The 27452-nt window shown below is 39.7% G+C and overlaps 4 non-coding genes and 1 pseudogene across 4 annotated transcripts; all 5 read left to right on the top strand.

Moving 5' to 3' along the window:
• Nucleotides 1–4: 4 nt before the first annotated feature.
• On the top strand, nt 5–145 carry LOC132898328 (U2 spliceosomal RNA; annotated as a pseudogene).
• Nucleotides 146–194: 49 nt separating this feature from the next.
• On the top strand, nt 195–387 carry LOC132898302 (U2 spliceosomal RNA). The gene has a single exon (XR_009656482.1). It is a non-coding gene; the product is annotated as a U2 spliceosomal RNA (small nuclear RNA).
• Nucleotides 388–5104: 4717 nt separating this feature from the next.
• LOC132899114 (small nucleolar RNA U3) lies at nt 5105–5319 on the top strand. The gene has a single exon (XR_009656644.1). It is a non-coding gene; the product is annotated as a small nucleolar RNA U3 (small nucleolar RNA).
• Nucleotides 5320–13825: 8506 nt separating this feature from the next.
• LOC132897113 (U2 spliceosomal RNA) lies at nt 13826–14016 on the top strand. Its single transcript, XR_009656244.1, has one exon. It is a non-coding gene; the product is annotated as a U2 spliceosomal RNA (small nuclear RNA).
• Nucleotides 14017–17883: 3867 nt separating this feature from the next.
• On the top strand, nt 17884–17955 carry trnaw-cca (transfer RNA tryptophan (anticodon CCA)). Its single transcript has one exon. It is a non-coding gene; the product is annotated as a tRNA-Trp (tRNA).
• The last annotated feature ends 9497 nt before the right edge of the window (nt 17956–27452 follow it).

Here is a 27452-nt window from a genome sequence, read left to right as displayed (position 1 = left end):
AAATATCGCTTCTTGGCTTTTTGGCTAAGATCAAGTGTAGTATCTGTTCTTATCAGTTTAACTTTTTGATGCATAACCTATCGAACTCCCACTAATGCGTAACATGGGTCTAAATAGACCCGCATTCATTTCCAATGTAATTCCAAGCATTAATATTATGTTCACTCTCACAACTTCTAAAACGAATACAATTAATCCCATTATACTTATAAAAGTAATTATTTAGGTGCTCCTCAATGTAAGGAAAGTGATTTATCTGATATGTTCTCTAAATGAGGACGTTATATTAAACAGATTTTTAGAACGGGGAGCTGGAATAAGGGCTTGCTCTTTCTGCTCCATGCATCAACCTGGTATTGCAGTATCTCCAGGAATGGTGCCCTTGTTTAAAAACTAAAAAAAAAAGGGGGCAACTTTTTTTTTTCACGTTAGTTTAATGTTTGTGTTTTCTATGTAAGAGTAGATGTTTGATAGTAGAGAGCTAGAAGTGGGGTTTGCTTTTTCTGTTCCATGTATCTGTGTGACATTGTAGTAGTCCTAGAAAGAGTTATTTTGCTCAAAAAATAAAGTTCTTTTTTTTTTGTCTGGTCTGGTTCTTCCCTGTTTTCTGGTTTTCTCCATGTTTAACAAGCAACTGGACTGTTAATCTGCAGTAATTCTTTTTCTTACTTTTTCATGAGACACAATATTTCCTACCTTCTACTTTCTTTTTATTTACCTACTGGCTTATTTTTTTTTCTCTTCCTGTTTGCAATGGCTAAGAAAGCCGTAAAGATGCAAGAGACTGGTTCAGGCCACCTTACCCTATACCAGCTTTCTGGACTTCCAATAGTGTTTTCACCAACATCACCAAAGCACAAAAGTTTTAGATATGTACCGTATTGGAGGTTTTGATTCCTGTAAACATCAGGTAGATAGATACGGTAGCTCCCAAGCTGAGAATTTCTTTTGTTGCAGCAGCAAGTTATCAAACGTGAAAAGAAAAAGACACACTGTGCAATATAAAATAGAATTAAAAAAACAACAAGCTGACTTTACAATATACAGATAAAAATGTAACAATAAAAAAACCTATATATGCACTTTGTACATGTGACTGTGCATTAATAGTGCTAAAATCAAGAATTGCGATAAATGAAGATAAAAACTGTGCAATGGAAGACAAATAAATAAAAACAAATCAACTCTAACAGTGCAAATGACTAATGACAGCAAACCCAAAATTATGCCTCTTGAGGTAGCTTTTTTTTTTTCCTTTGCCATGACCCGAATTCGAACCGGGGTTGCTGCGGCCACAACGCAGAGTACTAACCACTATACGATCATGGCAAACTACTCAGAGGTAGTCATACTACCGTTCAAGACCATACCACTCATAATTTTCAAGTTCTGCTCCAGAAACAAAACCTCCCCCTCAGACTAACCTGACAAACGAAGTCTGAAATTGTTTCCATGGAAACATGAAAATTTTCAATTTCTCAAGTTTCTTAGTATGAAAAGGCACATCTACATCACCTTCTTAATATGTACAGTATACCAAGTTTCAAATCCATATCATGAATAGTTTTGGATATATGCTCCAGAAACAAACATTGCTCTTAGAAACTAAGTCAAAATCTATTTATGTAAAAATCTGAAAAATACTTGAGAAAGTAGCCAGAATGTACAGTCCACAGCCCACTCTACGATTAACACACTGCATTATTTAAAATGTGTGTCCTTTTTTTTGTGAGGCAAATAGTAAACAGAAGCTAACTGCAGTTAGGAACTAAAGTTGTGAGTGATGTTACAGCAGTTTCTGTGGGCTGTTTTGAGGCTCAGCACAGGGGCTCCATAGCTCAGTGGTGAGAGCACTGGTCTAGTACAGCCTTTCTCAACCGGGGTGCCATACTCCATATTTCCTGTTAACAGGAAGGAAGCCAGACCTCTCAAAAATGTGGATTTTTGGGTCTGACCGCTATGCGTACAAACACAATCATAACAAATTGGATCCTAGATGTGACAGGGGAATATTCGTAGGCTATAGCAGGAACAGCCCTGCTTATTTAGTATACAATCCAGAAACCAGGAAGGTTTCAAAACAGATTAGTGAAATTTATCAGGAAGAACAATGTTGAACAGCAGACTTAAACTGATGATGATGGCATGTAATGATATATTGCAATGATAAATCGTGATACATATTTATGACAATTTGAATAAATGAATTACAAAACAATATCAACTGTGAGCTACTGCTCACTTACGTATCCCCTCGCTCTCGCTTATATCAGAATACAAGCAATTGAAGGAATAGGACACTTATTATGAATGTTGACTTCAACAAATAATTAACCCAGAAACAAGTAAGTAAAGAGCAGTGTTCTCCCCAGGTATTTCAAATAGCATCCTGGTAAACTGTCATTTTGAAACAGGGGCGTGTTTAGCCTATTTTTGGGGGTGTGCAAGCACCCCCAAAAACGAGCTTAGCACCCCCTAGCTCAGCACCCTCAAAAACACTGCTTTTGGACGTCTCATCTCATTATCTCTAGCCGCTTTATCCTTCTACAGGGTCGCAGGCAAGCTGGAGCCTATCCCAGCTGACTACGGGCGAAAGGCGGGGTACACCCTGGACAAGTCGCCAGGTCATCACAGGGCTGACACATAGACACAGACAACCATTCACGGTCAATTTTGAGTCACCAGTTAACCTAACCTGCATGTCTTTGGACTGTGGGGGAAACCGGAGCACCCGGAGGAAACCCACGCGGACACGGGGAGAATATGCAAACTCCACACAGAAAGGCCCTCGCCGGCCATAGGGCTCGAACCCAGGACCTTCTTGCTGTGAGGCGACAGCGCTAACCACTACACCACCGTGCCACCCTGCTTTTGGACGTAATTTTCAGAAATAAGTGCCCTTGCGCACTGCGCAATGAATGTGTGCGCGGGCGTGTGTGTGTGTTCTTGAATTCACCTGTTACGTGATAGTTCTATGAGCAGTAAAATCCCTCTCCTCCTTGCGTCCCCTCTGATTGGGTTGCCTGTCCGCGCGAGTGCTTGCTACGACATGGTGTTTTTTTTAACTGGATTCCACGCTGATGAGGAACTCGAAGTAGCACCTGAGTATTACTGGCATGGCGAGATGTGAAGGTACGGAAATGACTATCAAAAGAACACTACCCAAATATAACTAAAAATATAAACTAATGTAAACTAATGTAAAATCATAATAATACACACTATTATTACACAATACACAATAACACATTAATTAACAATTACCACTGTTCAAAATGAATAGCTCCAACGTTACAAATGCAGTAGTAGGTCTTGTTTAGTTAAAAATATAACGTAAATATTTGTGTCAGTGGTTGTAAATGTGTAGATATCATAGTTTATTGGGTCAGCTTCTGTTAAAACATTGCATAAGTCTAGTCTTGTCTAGTCTAGTCTTCTTGTCTAGTTAAGTCTAGTCTAAATGCGGAATAAATGTGGAAACACTGCAGTTCAAGCCAGGTGCCTCTGTCAGCTCTGGGGGCTAAGCACCCCCAAAGATCAGATGCTAGAATCGCCCCTGTTTTGAAATAGCATTTTGCTTCTTGAAATAGCGTCTAAATTCACCCTATAAATTTCATAAATACATTCAGTCGGTAAACAGATAGTCGATGTGCGACAGACCTGAAAACGGTATACACAGTATACAACCCCGATTCCAAAAAAGTTGGGACAAAAAAAAAAAAAAAAGACGGGGGGGCAGCAGGGGGTTTCGCCCGGGGAGTAAATCACTCTAGGATCGCCACTGTCTGCATGAACCCCCATGTGATCTTCATCAGGGATTTCACTGAGTTCGATTGGCTAAGTGACTAGATAGAGGTGAGGTTCTGATAATAGCTTTTGCATTGAAAGTTCAAGATGGTTTATTTAAAGATGTTATCTCAAGTAGTTTTATTAACCCTTGTGGGACTATCTGCATTTATTCTGCTCACACAGAAGCCATGAGGATAAACTACATTATTCACAGATAAAGTGGGTTACAAGAACAAATATTGTTGACAGTGCTGCATTAAGTTTATGCTAGCCCACATTTTGATTGAAGAATATGTAATTGAGTGCTCCTGCAGCCAGTGACACCTCTTATCAGGAACAAGTATCTTGACATGATACCGACATCACCATCTTAGACCATCTCATACGTGGTGCATTACAAAGTAATTGTAATAAATGTAATTATTAATGTGTTTTCTTCTCTAATTTCAGGGCTCCAATTGGGTTTCTGGGTCCCAAGTTCAGTCCAAGGGTCTCCAAGTCCAAGTTTTTTTGTCTAAAACGTTTGGCAACTTGTGCTTTATGTTCCTGTTCACCAAAGCAATAAATAATCCTGTTAACAATTTCCTTGTTTTCTGTAGTTGATTGAAATATTTTAGAATATGGGTCATTCTATTAATGGTTAATATTAAACCACAGTGATTCAGCATTTAAATTGTACAGTGAGAAACTGAATTTAGTGATTACCTGTTAATCACTGTTAATAGTACTGCATTGCCATATACAATACCGTTAAAAAAAATGACAGTGCTTTGTTTGTACAGTAAATAAACCAGCACAGTAAATACAACTGAAATCACAGTATTTAATTGATATTTAGTATACAGTTAAACTAGTAATACTGTAAATACAACTGAAATCACGGTATTTTTTTATTTTACAGTAAATACATCAATACTGTAAATGGAATTACAGTACTTCTACTGTAAAATATATTTACAGTAATTACCTGGTTAATTGCTGCCAGTAAGTTACTGTAAATTTTACGGTAAATTTTTTACAGTGTATTTTTAATATACAACGTTTATGGATGTTTTATAAGGTTGATTACAAGTATTATTGCTTTTTACACTTTTGAGAAAGTTGACTAGTCTTTTCTTTTCTACAAGGGAATGTGTTTCAGGTTATTGAACAAACCAATTTACTGTTTTTGTTCAATATTAATTTAGATCGATTTTATTTGGTAGGAGAGTCTCTGTGGACATCTGTTTATGTTTGTGTGTTGAAGGTAAAATCTACCATCTTCAGGATGTGTGTGTGAGTTGAAGTGTGTGACTGGCTGAGGGTTTGAGGGGTTAAGACTATGCTTTTAGGGATCATTTCTATAGTTACTCACTAGGAAATGTGATTTGAAAGTGTTATGTCTTGCTAATCACGATGATGAGTTATGATGTACTCTTCTGAGCATGAATCAGATTTCAGCTAGTGATTCGTTTCATGGGCTTTAATCATTGATGAATGTTCTTTTATCTTTATGGAGATACGAGAGAAGGAGTACATGATCAGAGTGATTTCATTTTTATTAAGCTGTTTAAAAAAGAGTTATGAAAGTAAAGAGAGTTGTTAATGAAGTTTTACTGATTTTTTTGTTATGTCTTTAATTTTTATTTACCATTATTTTGCTATAACTTTTCATTGTGTTTTTACTTTAAAAAGAGTGCTTTCTACATACTTATATAAGATTTTTGTATAATATTAAATTAATTTTCTTAGGGGTGGATTGACAGGAAGAATATGTGACTATAGCCATAAACAGACCAGAAAAGCTATTTTTATCACTTATTTAGAAATTTTTAAACTTATATTGATTTCAAATTTAATTGTAGATATAATTATGAAAAATTTATAAAATTATTTAACGTTTTTTTGAAGAGTGATTAGTAGATTAATTGTTCACAATAGATCTACTAAGAAAAGCTTTATAAGTATTTTTTTTTATTTTTTAATAATGTATAGTTTTAATTAGTATTTGTTGATGAAATTATGTTTGTATGCTTTTTGTCAAGTGTGAGAGGAAAACTATGAGAATGATCAGTGGGTTGTCAATATAAAGAAAATAAATATAATGGGCTTTAAATTAAAAAGCGATATGCTTGTACATGACAATGTTCTTACTGTATTACAGATATATTAAGATAAGTATACTATTTAACAGAACATGATCAGTGGGTTGTTAATATAAAAAAATAGATAAAAGGGTTTAAAGAGTTATTAGAGTTTTAAATTATGTGTACTTGTACAATATGAAAATGTTCTTACTGTATTTGAGATATTTGATTAAGTATTTATATTATTTATGGGTGATTTAGAGCATTGTTGATTAGTATGAAATATAGTTTTAAATTGTGGAGTGTATCATATTTATTTTTATAAATGGTAAATGTATTTTGTGTGTTTTCTCTCAGTAATTGGTCCGTGACTCATCTTTTCAGTCCTTTTTCGACATCTCTGAGAAACTTACAGTGAGTCATTTCTTTTCTATAAGGTATGTTGGCAGGCTCTACAGCATGATGACACTGTTGTTAAACAAGCCAATTCTCTGCTTTTGTTCAAGATTAATTCAGGCTATTTTGGTATTTTAGATAGTCTGTGGATAGCTGTTTATTTTCATGTGTGTTATGTGGAGAACCTAAAATCTCCCATCTTCAGGATCTGTGTGTTGGTTGGAGTCATTGTCTATCTGACATGATGAGGAGCTAAGACTATACTTTCAGGAATCGTTTCTATAAGTACTTACCAGGGGTGGTTCTAGCCATTTTGGGGTCCTCAAAAGTCAGTATTGAAACACACATACAGAATAATGGGCATCCCTACTTAGCGCATGCCATATCTCCTTGCTGTAAATTCAGAAAAAAAGACAGCAAATTGACACTAACAATGTGCCCCAAATAAGCTCCACAGTAAAACAGGTTTGAGATTACTCCAGCATTTACCAAAATTCTGGCAGTGTTTATTGCTCAGATCAAACCAGAAAAAGAGAGAGAGAGCGACAAGGCAAACAACAGAAGAGACAGAGAGATACCCAATTTTAAGAGTCAACCTCCATATTTTAATAAAACAAGGATATCTGAAATCCAATTATTATTTTTACTCCACAGATACATATTACCAGATATAAAATGATCTTATTCTTATCAGAAGTAGAACACAAATGGATCCATATTACCAGATACACATTACCAGAGATACAAAATGTTCTTACTGTTATCAGAACTACAACACAAATGGATATTACTCTATCGAAACCTCTACATTTCAATGGGATAAGACTGATGCCAAGATAAATGTACGAGAGAGAGAGAGAGAGAGTTTGTGTGTGTGTGTGTGAGTGAGAGAGCCATTTAGTGACAGGCAATACAGTGGTTGAGAGACAGATACAGAGGGATTGTGAGTTTGTAAAGGATGCAGCCAGTACATTATTGAAATGTCCTTAATCTTCAAAATTCCATTGTTCTGGCTTTGATCTGTTCGACCTGTTGCCCTCAGGGAGGCGCTACAGGTGCATCAGGACAAAGACAAATCGATTAAAAAACAGCTTCTTTCCAAAAGCCATAGCTGCCCTGAACTCGGATATGCTCTGACATTATAGTCTATTTACTTTACTATTTACTAATTTATAATGTGCAGTACTTTATAAGGTGACTCTCTCTCTGTGCAATACCTCACTCCATAATGTGAAACGCAGCACACGCACCTCGGGACTGTGCACCTTACACACAGCACACGCACCTCGGGACTGTGCACCTTACACACAGCACACGCACCTTGGGACTGTGCACCTTACACACAGCACACGCACCTCGGGATGTGCACCTTACACACAACACACGCACCTCAGGACTGTGCACCTTACACACAGCACACGCACCTCAGGACTGTGCACCTTACACACAGCACACGCACCTCAGGACTGTGCACCTTACACACAGCACACGCACCTCAGGACTGTGCACCTTACACACAGCACAAGCACCTCAGGACTGTGCACCTTACACACAGCACACACACACGTCAGGACTGTGCACCTTACACACAACACATACACCTCAGGACTGTGCACCTTACACACAGCACACACACCTCAGGACTGTGCACCTTACACACAGCACACACACCTCAGGACTGTGCACCTTACACACAGCACACACACCTCAGGACTGTGCACCTTACACACAACACATACACCTCAGGACTGTGCACCTTACACACAGCACACACACCTCAGGACTGTGCACCTTACACACAACACATACACCTCAGGACTGTGCACCTTACACACAGCACACTCACCTCAGGACTGTGCACCTTATACACAGCACACACACCTCAGGACTGTGCACCTTACACACAGCACACTCACCTCAGGACTGTGCACCTTACACACAGCACACTCACCTCAGGACTGTGCACCTTACACACAACACATACACCTCAGGACTGTGCACCTTACACACAGCACACTCACCTCAGGACTGTGCACCTTACACACAACACATACACCTCAGGACTGTGCACCTTACACACAACACATACACCTCAGGACTGTGCACCTTACACACAGCACACTCACCTCAGGACTGTGCACCTTACACACAGCACACTCACCTCAGGACTGTGCACCTTACACACAACACATACACCTCAGGACTGTGCACCTTACACACAGCACACACACCTCAGGACTGTGCACCTTACACACAGCACATACACCTCAGGACTGTGCACCTTACACACAGCCGTTGGTCGCGTTAACCGACAATTGTCCGTCATTAACGGATTTTTTTTTAGCTATGACGGAAAAATCTGAAGGCCGTCGGTCATTTTGACGGATGTTTACCATTACCATTACCAATAACAATAATAGCCTAATAATAAAACATAATGAAACACACAGTTGAAATGATTGGCAAGTTGTGGCAGAGTTTTCTTACATACAGTATACATAGCTGTCACTTTCAATCTGAGCCGCCGACGTTGCGGCGTCTTGATGTTCAGTGCATGGGCTACACTGTAAAAAAAGAATAGTCGAGAATACTTGAAATTTCAAGGCAACAGTCTGCATTAATAATTTTATGTTTTGCCAACGATGTATGCCCATGATAATCCAAACTATGATAACACTGTTATGTTTATTAAGAATTCTTAATTAAGTCAATTTTCAATTCCTCATTCTGCCAACATAGATTTCTCTTTTTGCTGAACAGTGGCATTCACAGTAGTACAAAAAGGCAATTGAGGTTCTCACAATTTTTTGGGGGGCTTTTTTTTTTACCTTTATTTGGATAGGACAGTGTAGAGACAGGAAATGAGCAGGAGAGAGAGAGACGGAGAGGGATCGGGTAACGACCTCAGGTCAGAATCAAACCCGGGTCCCCGGATTTATGGTATGGCACCTTATCCACCTGAGCCACGACAACATGATCTTCAACCGGAGAGAGAACCACATTGCCCAGCCCTTGCATTTGGGAGAGAAAACCCCGTGTCTTGGTCATTAAGAGCATGCGCTGAATAAACACCTGTGGCAATTATGTATTTTCAATTCAGATTATTCACTATTGCATATTTACACATCATTGAGGTGCACCCTATCAGTTTGATGTGGATTTTTCTGTTCGTTAATAATTATTCATATTTTCTTGTCCATTCAATTGTGCATATGGAATTACTTGAACAAAGCGTAATTCTATTTTTTAGAATTATCCACATCAAGAAAAATCCACATCAAACTGATAGGGTGCACCTCAATGATGTGTAAATATACAATAGTGAATAATCTGAATTGAAAATACATAATTGTCACAGGTGTTTATTCAGCGCATGCTCTGAATGACCAAGACACGTGGTTTCCTCTCCCAAATGCAAGGGCTGGGCAATGTGGTTCTCTCTCCGGTTGAAGTTCATGTTGTCGTGGCTCAGGTGGATAAAGTGCCATACCATAAATCCGGGGGCCTGGGTTTGAGTCCGACCTGAGGTCATTTCCTGATCTTTCTCCTGCTCATTTCCTGTCTCTACACTGTCCTATCCAAATAAAGGTGAAAAAAGCCCCCCCCCCCCAAAAAAAAAAAAAATTGTGATAACCTCAATTGCCTTTTTGTACTACTGTGAATGCCACTGTTCAGCAAAAAGAGAAATCTATGTTGGCAGAATGAGGAATTGAAAATTGACTTAATTAAGAATTCTTAATAAAGATAACAGTGTTATCATAGTTTGGATTATCATGGGCACATCGTTGGCAAAACATAAAATTATTAATGCAGACTGTTGCCTTGAAATTTCAAGTATTCTCAACTATTCTTTTTTTACAGGCTACTCATGTATACACTGCGCAAGGCTGCTCCCCCCATCGCGCTCCTGACCGCGCTCTCACTTTTCTAACCACGAGCACAGTGAGCTGTATTAATGTTTCCTTTCTCTGCAGAAGACACGTCATTTTTGCTATTAAAAAAAGAGATGCATTGGGTTGTTTGTGTCGTTTCCCTGCCTGTACGTCTTAATGCAATAGCGCTCATTTAGGCTAGTTGTTTTCTTGTTTTTAAAATGAAACAAATGTCGATTTATTGTATTCTTCCCCAGCAAGCTTAAGAAGCTTAGGAACATCACTGCTCGAATATCTGCTAAACTATCATTTTAATGAGAGCACGGGTAGACAAACTAACATTTAAACATAACTTCATTTTATTTAAGACCTTCCGTGTCAGGTTCCAGGCTCCGCCGAGCCGAGCCGACCCCCACTATGACAAATGTAAGTCGCCTACGGAAGAATCTGAAGGCCGGGCGGGATTTTGACAGATGATCAATTTAAGTAGCCGGTAGTTCACGCGCCTAACCTGTTGGTGGTGAGCGCGTACATATCGATTAGCTCTTGATTAGCTATTGATTAGCTGTCATCTCTTTCACCTCAAGTCCATTCGTTGTCTATCTGGCTCGAGCGTTACGATAAGTGGTGTATACATTCGAGCAAGATGTCACGGCAGCTTAGTGTGAAAGGATTTTTTTTTAAAAACCCAACTGTGATGGCCTTCAGAGAGGAGAGAAGAGAGGGAATGATGCGCTGGAGGAGGATGAAGATGGGCAGGCATTAGCGGCTGTTCAGCCAGCGGCACCGGCAGACGGGGAAAGCAGCAACAAGTGGCAAGGAGGTCAGGCGGGAATACAGGGTTCAGTGGGAGCGGGAGTTTACTTGGCTGCGGGCGGAAGGGGGCAAAATGTTTTGTGACATCTGTAGGAGAGCAGAAGTCACCAATGGATTTGTCAGAGGCTGCACGACTATGCAGAAATCGGCCCTCAATGACCACAAAAATAGCCAAAGCCACATCGAAGCCTGCACGGCACTCAATCAGAGTGTGCAGATGGAGAAGCACGTCGAGAAATCACAGGCTGCCTGTAACGAGGCACTAAAAACACAACTTAAGGTTGTGCTGCACATGGCAAATACAAACACGCCGAGCCATCAATATCCCAAACTGATACACCTCTTACAGTCTGCCGGGTGTCCAAACCTGAACAGTGCACACACATACACTCACCATGACACAGTACTAGCAGGGTCGGGAAATCCAACTTTCAGAGGCTCTTGCCGGCTTCTGATCACTTCCCTGGGAGAAATGTTTCCCGACTTCAGAACTTTGGCTGGAGTGGCGCTGGTTATTCCAGTCTCCCAGCAGAGCGCGGGTTCAGCCTCATCTCATCTCATCTCATTATCTCTAGCCGCTTTATCCTTCTACAGGGTCGCAGGCAAGCTGGAGCCTATCCCAGCTGACTACGGGCGAAAGGCGGGGTACACCCTGGACAAGTCGCCAGGTCATCACAGGGCTGACACATAGACACAGACAACCATTCACACTCACACCTACGGTCAATTTAGAGTCACCAGTTAACCTAACCTGCATGTCTTTGGACTGTGGGGGAAACCGGAGCACCCGGAGGAAACCCACGCGGACACGGGGAGAACATGCAAACTCCACACAGAAAGGCCCTCGCCAGCCACGGGGCTCGAACCCGGACCTTCTTGCTGTGAGGAGGCAGCACTAACCACTACACCACCGGGTTCAGCCTTCGGAATGAAATTAAAACGTCAATGAGAAGTCGTCTGTCCGAGGCAAAGACGCAAAATTTAATGACAATTGCCTCGGCAGCAGTCTCCATTGACGACTTTGATTATGCACAAGCGAGCTCCCAATTTAAATCCATGCGGGCCAGAAGGAAGATTTGAGCTCGCGCAAACAGGTCAAATTAGATTGTCACTTAAATTGTTGTAGTGGACTGTTCATATTTTAACTGCAATTGTCTTGCTACGTTGTAAATAACATTGTTCATATGCCCGTTAAGGCACAACAGCCGCAATGTTTTTAGCGGAGGGAAAATGGGTTCACAAGTGACCGAACGTCAGAATCTCTGTTCATCTTTTTGCATCATAAATACATAAATAAATGATTAAATAATACAAGCTTGTTCTGTGAATTAATTTTTAAATGAAAATGAGTCCATGAAAACACAAGTTATTAAATATATAGCATTTATAGCCTATATACATTGTCATTTAAAAGTTAAAATAAAATGACAGATAATAATGGACAATGACGGAATTTTTACGACCCTGTCCGTCAAAATGACGGACAATGAAAAAGTCTAACGCAACCACTGCACACAGCACACGGACCTCGGGACTGTGCACCTTACACACAGCACATTCACCTCGGGACTGTGCACCTTACACACAGCACATTCACCTCAGGACTGTGCACCTTACACACAGCACATTCACCTCGGGACTGTGCACCTTACACACAGCAGACACACCTCAGGACTGTGCACCTTACACACAACACACACACCGCAATAATTTATAATGTGACTGTCACTGTGCAATACTTTATATGTGCAATACCTCACTCCATAATATGTAACACAACACATACACCTGACTGTGTACCTTACACCCCCCCCCCCTTTTATTTTATTTATTTTTATTTATTTAATTAATTATTTTTTTCTTTTTCCCCCTTCCCCCCTCTCTCTCTCTCTCTCTCTCTCTCTCTCCACGCTGTTTGCACTGTTATTGGAGATGCTTTAAGCTCATTGTACATGTGTATAGTGACAGTAAAGGCATTCTATCTATCTTCTATTCCATAACGGGGTGTAGGTGGGTGGGTGAGTGTGTGTGTGAGAGAGAGAGAGAGTGTGTTTGTGTGTGTGCGAGAGAGAGAGAGAGGGGGTAGAGAAAGAGAGAGGTATGAGTTTTTAAAGGTTGCAGCCAGTACATTACTGAAAAGTCCTTAATCTCCAAATGTCCATTGTTCATCATAATCATATGAGAAAGAAAGTCCTACTTGAAAGTCTGCCTCCTCCACACGAACACATTCCTCAACAGAGTCAACAGCGGAGGTTGCAGACTCAGGCGATTTGAAAAAGGTAGTTAGTTTCAGAAGTGCCGCTGCATTCTTTTTGCTTTGTGCCCTTTTTTTTTTTTCGTTTAGCGCAACCACTCTCATAACTGCGCTTCATCTTGTTTACGGTTCCCTCTGCTTGGGTTTGAATTTCCGTCGCGCACCTGTCTACGTCTTCAGATCATGGACTAGTCCAATGTAAAACAATCAGGGTGTGTGTGTGTGTGTGTGTGTGCTGGGACAAATACTATATACACATGAATTCGATATTCTGATGCTATTTTGGTGTGTTTTTCCATTTATATCGTTGACTACTTAATATCAGAGACAAATTAAGATTACATATATATTGTCTGGTGTTTACCGTGACAGGGCTGACCGTTAGGGGCCCCCAAATTTTGGGGGCCCTAGGCAACCGCCTTGGTTTGCCTAATGGTAAGTCCGCCCCTGCGGGGCCCTACGCAACGTGCGTAATGTGCGTATTGGGTGAACCGGTACTACACACACACACACCAAGGCGATGTCTCTCTTCAAAAGGATCCAGCTGTTGGGGGCGGAGTCTAGCTGTGTTTACCTTTCTGGAGTTTAATATTTGGAAGTGGTTTATTTAAAGCTATTAACTACAGTAACTTATCGCTTCTCGGCCTTTTGGCTAAAATCAAGTGTAGTATCTGTTCTTATCAGTTTAATATCTGATATGTTCTCTAAATGAGGACGTTATATTAAGCAGATTTTTAGAACAGAGAGCTGGAATAAGGGCTTGCTCTTTCTGCTCCACGCATCAACCTGGTATTGCAGTATCTCTAGGAATGGTGCGCTTGTTTAAAACTAAAAAAAAGGCGAACTTTTCTTTAATATGTTAAATTAATGCTTGTGTTTTCTATATAAGAGTAGATGTTTGATAGTAAAGAGCTAGAAGTGGGGTTTGCTTTTTCTGTTCCATGTATCTGTGTGACATTATAGTAGTCATAGAGTTATTTTGCTCAAAAAATAAAGAAAATTCTTTTTTTTTTTTTGTCTGGTCTGATTCTTCTGTTTTCTGGTTTTCTCCATGTTTAACAAGCAACTGGACTGTTAGTCTGCAGTAATTCTTTTTCTTACTTTTTCATGAGACACAATATTTTCTACCTTCTACTTTCTTTTTATTTACTTACTGGCTTATTTTTTTTTTCTCTGCCTGTTTGCAATGGCTAAGAAAGCTGTAAAGATGCAAGAGACTGGCCCAGGCCACCTTACCCTATATAGACAGGGCTGAGCCAGGTAAAAACTGCCCTTTTTTCCTGTCAAGGTTTTCTCAACAGATTCTGGTACTTCATACTGATCAAATTAAGATTTTGCGCCATCTTGAAATTTGTTCAGAATCCTAGATGGCCACCAGGATACCTAAAATCGGTCCTGTGTGGGAGGAAATTGTCCAAAGATCTGTTTTTTTTGGTCTAAATTGATGATTTATGGTGAGAGAAATAAGATTCCATGGCTTTCAAATCCTTACCCAGTGTTTTCATCATGCAAATCTAAGATGGCCACCGTATGCGGCCCCCTAAACTACAAAGTATCATATCTCCTGTTCTAGAAGGACTACAGCCGTAATTCTGGTGTCTATTCATAGGTTTTCATGGTCAGGGAACCCATTTCTGAAGGTATTTTGCAAATCTGACCATTTGTTCAATCAGAAAATCCAAAATGGCACCCCACCATGGAGAAATGGTCTTGTGTGATTTGTGATCAAGGGACATAGTTTGTTGAATTCAAATGAATTGTGTGATATTCTCATGTTCATGTAAGGTTTCATGTCCTGTTTCTGTGTATTAGATAACTGCGGGATAACTGGTTATCTCTAATTGACATCTAATCTATCTCTAATCCCAGTTTTTAGAAAACTAAAATCATAGAAATATCACCCAGTTCACAAATTTTAATGGGGATAAATAACTGTGATTTCTTTTCCAGCATCACCAGAGTCTCTGTGATGCTGTTGGCAGGCAAGCAATAGACTTTTGTGTAAACCACAGTAATGGCAGTAAAACCGCTTTTGAGCCAGGGAGCCAGTGACGGAGAATTGTATGTTCTTTGCAATAGTTGCATTAAAGCGAAAGAAGATTTTTCCAAAGTGGCAAAAGATTGGCTGAAACGGTATCGGGAGTTAGCAGACAGGTGGTCAAGAATAGATAGCAGTTTGGATGAGGAATAATTTCTGCAGACCAGAATACGGATGTACAGCAAGCAGAAGGTTAAATCGAGTTCAGGGATCTTGCCAGATGAGAGCAGTGCAGATGAGCACATAAAGAGGAGTAACTTCCAGGCACAGATATGGTACCAGTGTCTGCAGCCAAATATAGAGTACCCATCCATCGACAGTGGCAGTGGTTGGGAAAGAACAGATGAGGGTATCCAGCCAATTTGGTTTACATGTCCACAACTGCCACCAAGTCTCTCCAAGAAAAAGACCAAGAGAAAGGATCAACAGAAGGGTAAGCAGTGTTTCTCTAATTTGATCTAATTCTTTTCAAATTCAAGAACAAAGTGCATTTACATTGAATCCAATGTTCTGTCTTGCAGGCTCAGCTGAATATGATGCAGATCTTGAGACAGTAGATGAGAGTGGCCCAGCTCGACCAAAGAACAGGAAATCCTCCAGAAAACGACAAGTTTATGGTAGATAAATTTCTTTATCCAGGTCCAAGTCAGTTCTTTTCATTTTTCTTCTCTTAAATTTTCACCTTGCTCAAAATGTTAACATCACTTTCAGGTTCAACTGATTGTACAGATGAGACCCTGGAAGAGAGTGAACCACTTCATGAGGAACAAAGTGAAGGAGAACATGCTTCAAGAACTGGTGATGAGTGCTTTGGTGACGATGAAACGTCTGAAACAGAGGATACAGATACGGAGAATATTTCTGATAGTGACATTTCTGAATTTTTAACATCTGAGAGTGATGACTTTACTGATCTTGACATTAGTGATTAAGGAGACAGTGCATATTCATAGTTAACAGATGGAATATCCCTAAAGAATGGTGTACTGAATACTCAAGGGCCTTTGGACTTTTAATAGGACAGCAATGTTAGGGCTATTTTGTGCATAAGGTGTCCTATGATTACAAGAGCACTGAATAGACATTACCCACTTTTTGTTTTTTGTATCAGTTGAATCAACAGGTCTTGAGTATGGTTGAATCAACAGACTGCGGCAATAGCCCCAATCACGGGCGTATCAAGCTTTCCAAAAGTGGGGGTGTTCTGGAATGGGGAAGCCATATCATTAGAAATCGGTTTATGGCTATATACACGCCCGGCGTGTACACTGTGATGTACTGTCAATGACCGATATGGAACTTTTTCATACCCATGGTCCATGGATGCAAATGAAAGGGAGGACAGCAGAAAGCCTATAAATCCAGTTGACTCCAGCCGAGTTCTGCATTTCATGCAGAGATCTATGGTATCATGTTGGGTTTTGGTGTTGTTACTGCCAGGGCTATGTAATTATTCAGTAAGTGAATGCAAAAAGTATTGAGTGATAATTCTAGGTAACAGGATACTGTTCTATAACAGAGATGTCAGTATTGCTGCCTACACTGGTATACACTGATATAAACAAAACCAAAAACTTCACATAGCCCAAGAAGTCATACACTGTGTATAGATCATACACCATCATGCATAACAGTTTGGACTGGGATCGCTTTGTGTGAGCAGGAGGCATGGCTAATCAGTTCATGTTGGAGAAGCGCAGCATCCTGGAAGGACCTCTTTAGTATAGCATTCAAATAAGACGGGGCAGTTCCTGCTTTTAATGTCTTTAATTATTCAAACTCGTGTACAAAACTTGTTTGCATCATGCATTACATCAGGTTTAATGCATAAAATTTGAAAATGATGCAATAGACTACACATACAACAAACACTTAATGGCCAAATAACATTACTGTACAACAATTATTGAACATTCATTCGATTTGAAATGCCTTTAAATCTCAATTGAAAAACTCTTCTAAAAAGTGATAAACAGTAATAATGCATGAAAAGTAGACTTGGTACAAACACAAACACTCGTAATAAAAAACTTGCCTCAACTGACTTTACAACTAGTAACTACTACTATTTAACATCACTGTCAACAAATCCTGACAACCTTACTTTACCCTGACACACTATTTGTGTTTGAAACAACCAAATGTGTTTTTTCTTTGCTCCATATAAGAAACAAATTGTTGAGCAATCATTTGTCTGTCCAACAGGTCAAGTTTGTTCTTCTGAACATGACACACAGCTACACTATTAAGACGTGTTTGTGTCATGCTACTTCGCAGCCATGTTTTCAGCCTTCTTAGAACAGATCATTCATACATTACTCACTTTTTAATATTATACAGACATATAAGTGCACATGTCAAGCAAACCTATCCAAGTTGCTTTGGATAAAAGTATCTGCTGCTACTAAGTATAATGTAATGGAACTTAACATTTTTGGATGACATAATCAAGAGCAGTAATATAATCAATGTAGGTTCATATAATCAATCAAGGTTTTGGAGGTTGTTGATATAGACATGCATCATTAAAATGGTGTACCCCTACTTCAAAACCAACAAGTTAGCCACTCACAGGAGATTGAGGAGGACTCAATATGGTTCTACAAAATAGCTTAATTATCCCAACATGTTCTACTTTTCCATGTACTCAGGGACCTTGTGGTGCAATGGTAGCGAGTCTGACTCCAGATCAGAAGGTTGCGTGTTCAAATCACGTCGTGGTCAAGCTTTTTCAGACCTTCCGGCAAGATGGCATGCTGAGTAGTCATGCATTTGGTATGCTCTGCAAGCCTAGTCCCAAATTGCAACAAAATTAAAATATTCTCCCAACGTTTACCTCTTTTTTAGTCAGCCGAAGCCAGAAAAATGATGTTCGAGGAAGTTAAAGCCTCGGGAAGTGAAATAAAGTCGACGCTGGAAATAGGGGCCGAGCTGAGCCTAGCATCGGCTAACGAAGCTAACGTTAACGTTCACCAAGAAGAAACAGAGGATATGGAGGCAACTTGCTCTGTGGTAAGAAGAAGACAACACAGCCCTCCATCCAATGTCACTGTCTCTGCTAAGAAACAGAAGGGAATGCCAAAACTACAGCCAGAATTCGTGTCTAATGTGGACGTCCTAGCTGCTATCCAGAACTTAACGGCATTAGTAGAGGACTTCGGTGCACAGCTAAAACAGAACAACATCATGATAGCTAACGTCGCAAAGGCAGCGGAGTTTAACGCTGCGAACATCAAAGAGGGACAAGAAAAGACTAAAGTGCTTGAAAATGCGGTGCAGGAGCTTCAGAAGGAGAATTTGGAGCTGAAAGAAAAAACTGAGGAATTGGAGCGATATCAAAGAAGATGGAACCTCCATCTAAATGGGCTCCCCGAAACTGAGGGCGAGAATACCCGACAGGAGGTAGCAGAGCTAATAACAAGGATGATACTAGAATGGTCACACAAAATGGACATAATTCTGGACACTGTTCACAGACTGGGAAAACCGAAACCAGGAAAGACTCATCAGATCATCTTACAATTCACCTCAAGAACCCACCGCGACGCACTTTGGAAACAAGCGAAGGACGACAGGGTGTGCGCCGAGAGGAAGGTACGCTTCAAAGAGGACCTCACCACAGCGGAACGAGATGCTCGCAACGCGCTCTGGCCAAAGATTGAAAGAGCGAGACAGCAGGGAATGAAGGCATTCTTCAGAGGACCCTTCGGATTCATCAACGGACAACGCATTCAGGAATAGGAAAGGTGATCGGGTATACCAGCTGACTACGATAAAATGTAAAGGGAGGAAAATGTTTATTGGGGCGTTGCTGAAGTTAAAAACTTACCGTTACTTTTGACGGCAGGTGCTTGATTTAAAGCCACTAGAGTAGCCTGTTTGGCTCTTTTCTTTTATTTTTTTGTCCATCGTTCTTTTATTTATGTCGTTGTTTACCACAGAAGTTTCAGTTACATCTCTAAATGTAAGGGGTCTTAAAGACAACACGGAAAGGAAAGCTTTGTTTTTGTTTTGCAAAGGGCAGAAAAATACTTTCACGTTTATGCAGGAGACACATTCTATGAGGGAGGATGAAACGTTTTGGACACAACAATGGGGAGAAAAGATTTTTTTCAGTCATGGCACAGAACGGTCAGGAGGAGTGGCAATTTTGCTAAATAACTGTTCTGGGAAACACTTGTATGTGAAGGCAGACGAACATGGACATTGGTTGATTGCAGTGATGGACTTAGTAAGTAAGTAAGTAAGTAAGTAAGCTTAATTTGTATAGCACATTTAAACACAGCATGCACTGACCAAAGTGCTGTACAGAGTCAGTATTAAAAGACAAATGATCAAAAAGAAAAATAAATAAATAAAATAAAACTATAATGATAACAACAATAACAATAAGCTGATGGTTAGGGAAAGGCCAAGGAATAGAGATGGGTTTTTAGCCTAGATTTAAAGGCAGAGATGGAGGGAGCAGATCTAATGTCCGGTGGGAGCTGATTCCAGAGACGTGGAGCAGCAACAGAAAAAGCTCTGTCACTTCTCTGCTTCAGCCGCGAGCGAGGTACATGAAGAAGCCCTGTGTTAGAGGATCTTAGAGACCTTTGGACTGAGTGGGGCTGTAAAAGGTCATTGATGTAGGCTGGGGCCAGCCCACTGAGTGCTTTAAAAACAAATAATAAGACTTTAAATTGTATTCTGAAAAAGACTGGGAGCCAGTGCAAGGAGGCCAGAATGGGAGTGATGTGCTCACGTCTCCTGGTGCCAGTTAACAGACGTGCAGCTGCGTTTTGGACCAGCTGTAAACGTCTAAGTGAGGTTTGAGGGAGGCCAAGATAAAGGGAATTGCAGTAATCCAGTCATGATGTGATAAAAGCATGGATGACTATTTCAAGATCGTTATGAGATAGGAAGGATTTGAGGCGGGAAATCACTCTGAGTTGGTAAAAACTATTTTTGAGTCACTTAAATGACTCAAGGCTCATTTTGCTGAATGTGTATGGGTACAACAACAGACAGAAGAATTTGGACTTGTTAAAAGACATGACAAACGAAATAGAGAGATGCAAACTATCTTACCAATGTGAAAATGTATTAATAGGAGGGGATCTTAATTTGGTAAATGATGAATGGTTGGATAGGTCCCCCCCAAGAGGCCATACTTATTCACCGAATAAGACATTTCAAGAATTCTGCCATTCAAATACGCTACAAGACGCCTGGAGGCACTACAATGGTAACAAAGTACAATTTTCTTGGTTTCAACCAAATGGGAGTCATCTGTCTAGGTTGGATTACTGGTTGCTATCAGACCCTCTTTTAGGACTGGTGTCTGATGTAAGAATGTCAGCAGCTCCATTAACAGATCATTCAGTTATCTCTCTGGTACTAAAACCCCCTGAACCACAATTTCATTCTAAGGGTTATTGGAAATTCAACTCAGAGTTACTTTCACATGATTGTTACTGTACGGATGTCAAGCAACTTATAAAAGAGGTTATGGATATGGAGGATTTTTCCTCATACATACTGAAATGGGAATTCTGTAAGTATAAAATAAGACAATATTCAATCGCTTACAGTAAAAATCTTAAAAAGTCTCAAAGACAAGAGGAACTGCAGCTCATTAAGGAGCTGAATGCCACATGCAACAAGCCCACACTTACAGATAATGACAAACAAACTCTATTGACTCTGCAGACAAAGTTGGATGATATGTATGCAAGAAAAGCCAAGGGTGCTTGTGTTCGATCTCGGGCTAGGTAGATAGAAGAGGGGGAAAAAAACTCAGCATATTTTTGTCACCTTGAAAAAACCAGACAGCAAAGGAATGAAATACGATCTTTACTGATTGATAATAACCTATGCAAGGATCAAAGGGTTATTTCTAAAGAGATTCTAACCTTCTATAGCCAACTGTATACTTCCAAGTTCTCAGAGAACGAGACACTCACTTTCTTTGAAGGTATTAAACACCACATTCCACAAATTACAGAAGTATTCAGGGACACTTGTGATGGAGAGTTACAGATTCAAGAAATGGATGCAGTTATCAGTAAAATTAAAATTAACAAATCCCCGGGGGTTGATGGCTTAACTGCCAATTTCTACAAACATTTTCGGCCAGACGTGCACCATTTTCTTTTCCATACATTCCTTGAAATATTAAACAGCCACACACTTTCCCCATCCATGAAACAAGGTATTATAATACTAATTCCCAAACCAGGGAAAAATTCACTGGTTTTAGATAATAGAAGACCTATTAAACTTCTCACAACAGACTACAAGATTTTAACTTATGTTTTTGCAAACCGTCTTAAAACAGGTATTGAACAATGTGTTAGTGAGTCTCAGTCAGGCTTTATGAAGAATAGATCTATTCATAATAACATCAGGTTAATTCTGGACATTATAGATTACAGTGATATGATAGAAAATGAAGGTTTTATACTGTTTTTAGATTTTTTCAAAGCATTTGATACTTTAGAACATAACTTCCTCTTTCAGTCTCTTGAATACTTTGGTTTTGGGAATGGATTCTGTAATTTTGTCAAGACATGTTACAAGGACATAAATAGTGTGGTTGCTCTACCCAGCGGAACAACCACACGTTTTCCAATTCAAGTAGGGGTAAGACAAGGCTGTCCTATTAGCCCATACCTATTTATCTTGGCAGTAGAAATGTTGGCTATTCATATTAAAAATTACACAGAACTAACAGCACTCCGTGTGCTTGATACAGATATAGTCATAAGTCAATTAGCGGATGACACAACAATTTTTCTGAAGGATAAACATCAAATCCCAGTGGCGATTAAAGGGATTGAAATGTTCTCCAAAGCCTCAGGTTTATGCCTTAATATCACCAAATGTGAGCTCATGCCTATCAAACAATGTGAAGAGTTGGTCATTAATAGTATACCAGTTAAAAGGGAAATAAAATACTTGACAAACAGAGAAGAATCAAGCTTAATATAACAGACACCATTCAGAAAGGGAAAACAAGGCTGGACATATGGCAGCAAAGAGACTTGTCTGTTTTTGGCAGGGTGTACCTAACAAAAATGGAATTTTTATCTAGGTGCATCTATCCTTCACACTCCTTAGCCATCCCAAAAGATGAAATTAAAGCTGTTAATCAAGCTAATTTCAGCTTTATATGGAGGAATAAAACTCACTATTTACAGAAAGCATACATTGTCAAGGACTTTAAAGGGGGGGGTTAAAAGTTATTGACTTTAACTGTTTAAATGGCATGATTAAACTTAACTGGATTAAGGAGTACTTGAAGAAGAGTGAAGCCTTTTGGTACTGTATACCCAGACTGATCTTTAGTAGAGTTGGTGGCTTGCCTTATCTCCTGTCATGTGACTTTGCCATTTCAAAATTACCAATCAAATTGTCAGACTTTCACCAGCAAGTTCTAATGTACTGGAAACTTATCTACAAGCACAATTTCACACCCCATTCTTCCCCTATTTGGAACAATAGATATGTTACATTGAGTCGTAAATCCTTGTATATAAAAGAATGGAAAGAGAAGAATATTTGTTCCATATTGGATATTTTGGATGATGAAGGGAACATTTTTTCTTATAATACATTTTGTGTTAAGTATGGTTTTACCCCCCTGAAACGACAATTTCATAATGTCATTAAAGCTATCCCTGAAGGTTTGATTAAAACTATCCAAAACTATTTGAAATATGACAGTTTACAACCCAGGTTGCCTGATTTAATTGTGAAAGGTGTGCATCTACTAGATATTAAAAGTACAAACAAGTTTATAAGAGAATGCTTACGAGAAGAGTTTCACCCGGTGAGACCAATAAGAAATACAACTTCTTTTACTGAAAGCCAGTTAGTCTCACTCAGAACTAAATATTTGAAGTTCCCAATTCCACCAAAAGCAAAAGAGGTGCATTTTAAAACCATTAATAACATATATCCATCAAAAGAATTGCTACACCACAGATTTAATATTGATTTAGAGCTATGTGTGTTCTGTAAGAAAGAAATAGATGCAACTGTACACATTTTCAGTGATTGTTTGGGAACACAAAGTTTTTGGGTTGCTGTGAAGAACTGGTTGGCAATATCTGGACCTAGACTTACAGCTGAAGAAATTCTTTTTGGCACCACAAGGAGAAACTCAGAAGAGAATTACATGGTGAATGTTGTTATAATTTTAGGTAAATTCTTTATTCATAAAACCAGATATCTAAAAACGTTCCCTCACTTTATAGTATTTAAAACAGAATTTAATACATACTGGAATTCACTTAATAAAATGACAAGTAAGAAAGCAACTGTCCTTAAAAATATTATCTGCAATTTTATCTAACAGCCCTTGTACATGTAGAAATGAAATTACTGTCCTATTTTTATTGTCTGTGGTAGTTGTGTTAGTACAAAGAGACTTGGCTATGTAGATGGCAGTGTTTTTTTTCTTTCTTTGTTCTTTTCTTTCTCTTTCTTTCTTTGTTTTGTGTTTGTCTTGTTTGTTTTATGTTTTTTGACTACATGTGAGATGTAATGTTAAGTTCTTTAAAATACTCTTATATGAGCATGTAACATGTACTGGGTTATAATCTTAAGTGTACACATGCTTTGTATTGAGATTGAATTTCAATTAAAAAAAAACTTCTCCACGTACTCGATTGGAATACTAAATACTGGCCTCCAGTGGTGACACAAACAAGACAGTTTTGGTGACTGAGCGAGTCCGCCAAGTTCGGGTGAGAAAAACTGTTTTGAGTCCGTTGCGTGGCTGTTTTTTGTCTAACGTTATGGCAATAGTTTACTTCCTTGTTACACATTTTATAGTAGCTGTATAATTTTCATAATGATGTCATTTTAATCTGACAAAAGTGCGGGGGATGAAATTGTGTTTCAACAAAAGTGGGGGGGATGAAACGTACGCATCCCCCGCGGGTGATACGCCCCTGATCACAGGTGTTCAGCTGAGGCTTGTGCACTGAAACTCCTCCATATTCCTTGAATAAGTTAATGATATAATGCAATGTAGAGGGTGAAATATCCAAATCCCTTCCTTTATTTCTTTGAGGAACATTTGTTTTTCAACATTTCAATAATTTTCTCACGCATTTGTTGACAAACTGGAAATCCTCGGCCCATCTTTACTCCTCAAAGACTAGACCTTTCCTGGATATCGATTTTGTACCAAATCATGAATACAATCACCCAGGGGCGCAGATAGGATTTTTGAACTGGGGGGGACTGAGCTGTCAGCAAATGATTCCATTTTGTGTATATATGTGTGTGTGTATATACATATACACACACACACTACCATTCAAAAGTTTAGGGTCACTTTGAAATGTCCTTATTTTTGAAAGAAAAGCACTGTTCTTTTCAATGAAGATCACTTTAAACTAATCAGAAATCCACTCTATACATTGCTAATGTGGTAAATGACTATTCTAGCTGCAAATGTCTGGTTTTTGGTGCAATATCTCCATAGGTGTATAGAGGCCCATTTCCAGCAACTCTCACTCCAGTGTTCTAATGGTACAATGTGTTTGCTCATTGCCTCAGAAGGCTAATGGATGATTAGAAAACCCTTGTACAATCATGTTAGCACAGCTGAAAACAGTTGAGCTCTTTAGAGAAGCTATAAAACTGACCTTCCTTTGAGCAGATTGAGTTTCTGGAGCATCACATTTGTGGGGTCGATTAAATGCTCAAAATGGCCAGAAAAATGTCTTGACTATATTTTCTATTCATTTTACAACTTATGGTGGGAAATAAAAGTGTGACTTTTCATGGAAAACACAAAATTGTCTGGGTGACCCCAAACTTTTGAACGGTAGTGTGTATACCGGTACATGTTATTTCACCTCCCTCACTGCCATCACCATCACCAGGAACTACCTGCAGGCCAGGGCAATGATAACATTTTAACATAGCCTATGGAAATCCAAAGTTTACACATTATCATCACGCACAGAAATTGCAAAACTAGTTTTAAAACCGCTAAATTCCAACTGTTAAACATAGCGAGAGGCTGGGCTACGCGTGTGTGTGTAAAGTGTAAACCAGTGCATCCTGACTTTCTTACTATGCCTGTGTGTTGCGTGAGCGGCAGTCAGTCAACAACTCTTCACAAAGTTTCCTTATGAAACAATAAGCTCGCTGAAATTATGGCAGGGAACGCCAGATTAAACATTAAAACTGCCTTCTGAGCACTGTATCTACAGGCTACCACCGAAAGAAGGAGGCTACCAGAAAGGCTTCTCTACTCCGTACGATTTTACTTTCACTCCGACATTACTTTGAACAGACTATCAAAAAATTGCAAGGTGATATGATAAAGTAAGGCACAGTTTACTTACAGTCGTTGTTTTTTGTTGAAAAAACGATGCAATAGTTTTCTGCCTTTTGGCACCCTTCATCATGCCGTGTTGGGGTCCTGAACTAAGAGGCGCTGTCCCCGATATGCCTGTCAAACTTGTAACCATAGCAACCAAGCTCGAGCTCGCAACCTGTGCAGTCTGCGCAGTTGCAACTATGTCTGTACTGCTGTGCACCTCAATAAACCGAATGGTAATTAGTCTTTTGATTTTTCCGTGAGGTTTGCCTTATGCAAAGAAATAAGACAGCATAGACGTTTTTTCCTCCCTATAAGTGGGGGGGACCGAACGAGGTGAATTTAAATCTGGGTGGGACGAATCCCCCCCCGTCCCCCCCTCTATCTGCGCCCGTGCAATCACCTGTTGGCATCATCTGTTTCAAATTACATCATTGTTTAATTGTTTTACCCCATCACTAGCCCTAAATTTCCCTGTCCCAACTTTTTTTTGGAATGTGTTGCAGACGTGAAATGCAGGAATTGATGTATATTAGTAAATGAAATGAAGTTGATCAGGCACATGCTCTCTCTCACAGCTTGTGGTTCCTTGGCTCTGTGGGTGGCTGCAGACCAGTTTGTCTAGCTGAAGGCTGAACACCACTGCTGCCTGAAACATCATGAAAATGAGGAAATAAGAAACTCCACAACTGTATAATTTTTGTGGCTTGTTTGAGATCTGACAATTATTTCTTCACCCACATCTAAAGATTTGCGATATAAGCTAGTATATCCTTATTATTATGGACAGAATATAGGCTATATATCTCATGGATATATAAATTAAATAATCAAACAGCTGGATTTCAGTTGTTGATGGCAAAATGCTGTTGACCGCAGCAGTGATTTCAATACTGCGTTTTTCTGACTTTCTATGATGCTACTTTTCTGGCTGCCAAATATAAATAATCTGTTCAATTGGACATTTGAGCTTCTATTTGGAGGGTGGAGAAATGTTTCTTCTTGAACGTATCATGCCTATCCATGTTGGAAAGTCTTAGGCACAGGCTCTAAACCGAGAATATTTAGGGGTGTGATATTTAAATGACGATGATTTACAGATGCTACATTTATCAATGACCGATCAGTCTTATGCCGTGATTTCCTCCGGGTGCTCTGGTTTCCCCCACAGTCCAAAGACATGCAGGTTAGGTTAACTGGTGACTCTAAATTGACCGTAGGTGTGAATGGTTGTCTGTGTCTATGTGTCAGCCCTGTGATGACCTGGCGACTTGTCCAGGGTGTACCCTGCCTTTCGCCCGTAGTCAGCTGGGATAGGCTCCAGCTTGCCCGCAACCCTGTAGAACAGGATAAAGCGGCTAGAGATAATGAGATGAGTATTTGTTTTACTGGCAGCACTGTGACGCGTGCAGTTTTATATGTTCACCCCACATGGGTTCTTCAGTTTCTTCCCACCTCCAAAATAAACAAGACTGTAGGAAATTTGCTGGGATAAAATGTCCCTATGTGTGAATGAGCATGTGAAATGGTCTGTACATGGTGCTTTGTCAAGTTATAGTTATGTTAGCTAAGTTATAGGGCCAGTGGCGCAATGGATAACGTGTCTGACTACGGATCAAAAATTTCTAGGTTCAACTCCTTACTAGCTCGAAAACTTTAAAGGGTGGCATAGTGGTTAGCACTTTTGCCTTACAGCAAGAAGGTTCTGGGTTCGAGCCCAGTGGCCGGCGAGGGGCTTTCTGTGTGGAGTTTGCATGTTCTCCCTGTGGGTTTCCTCCGGGTGCTCTGGTTTCCCCCAAAGACATGCAGGTTAGGTTAACTGGTGACTCTAAATTGACCGTAGGTGTGAATGGTTGTCTGTGTCTATGTGTCAGCCCTGTGATGACCTGGCGACTTG

Source organism: Neoarius graeffei, chromosome 1 (genome assembly GCF_027579695.1).
Source record: "Neoarius graeffei isolate fNeoGra1 chromosome 1, fNeoGra1.pri, whole genome shotgun sequence".
NCBI classification, from domain to species: domain Eukaryota; kingdom Metazoa; phylum Chordata; class Actinopteri; order Siluriformes; family Ariidae; genus Neoarius; species Neoarius graeffei.
This window is presented reverse-complemented; position numbering and strand designations above follow the sequence as displayed.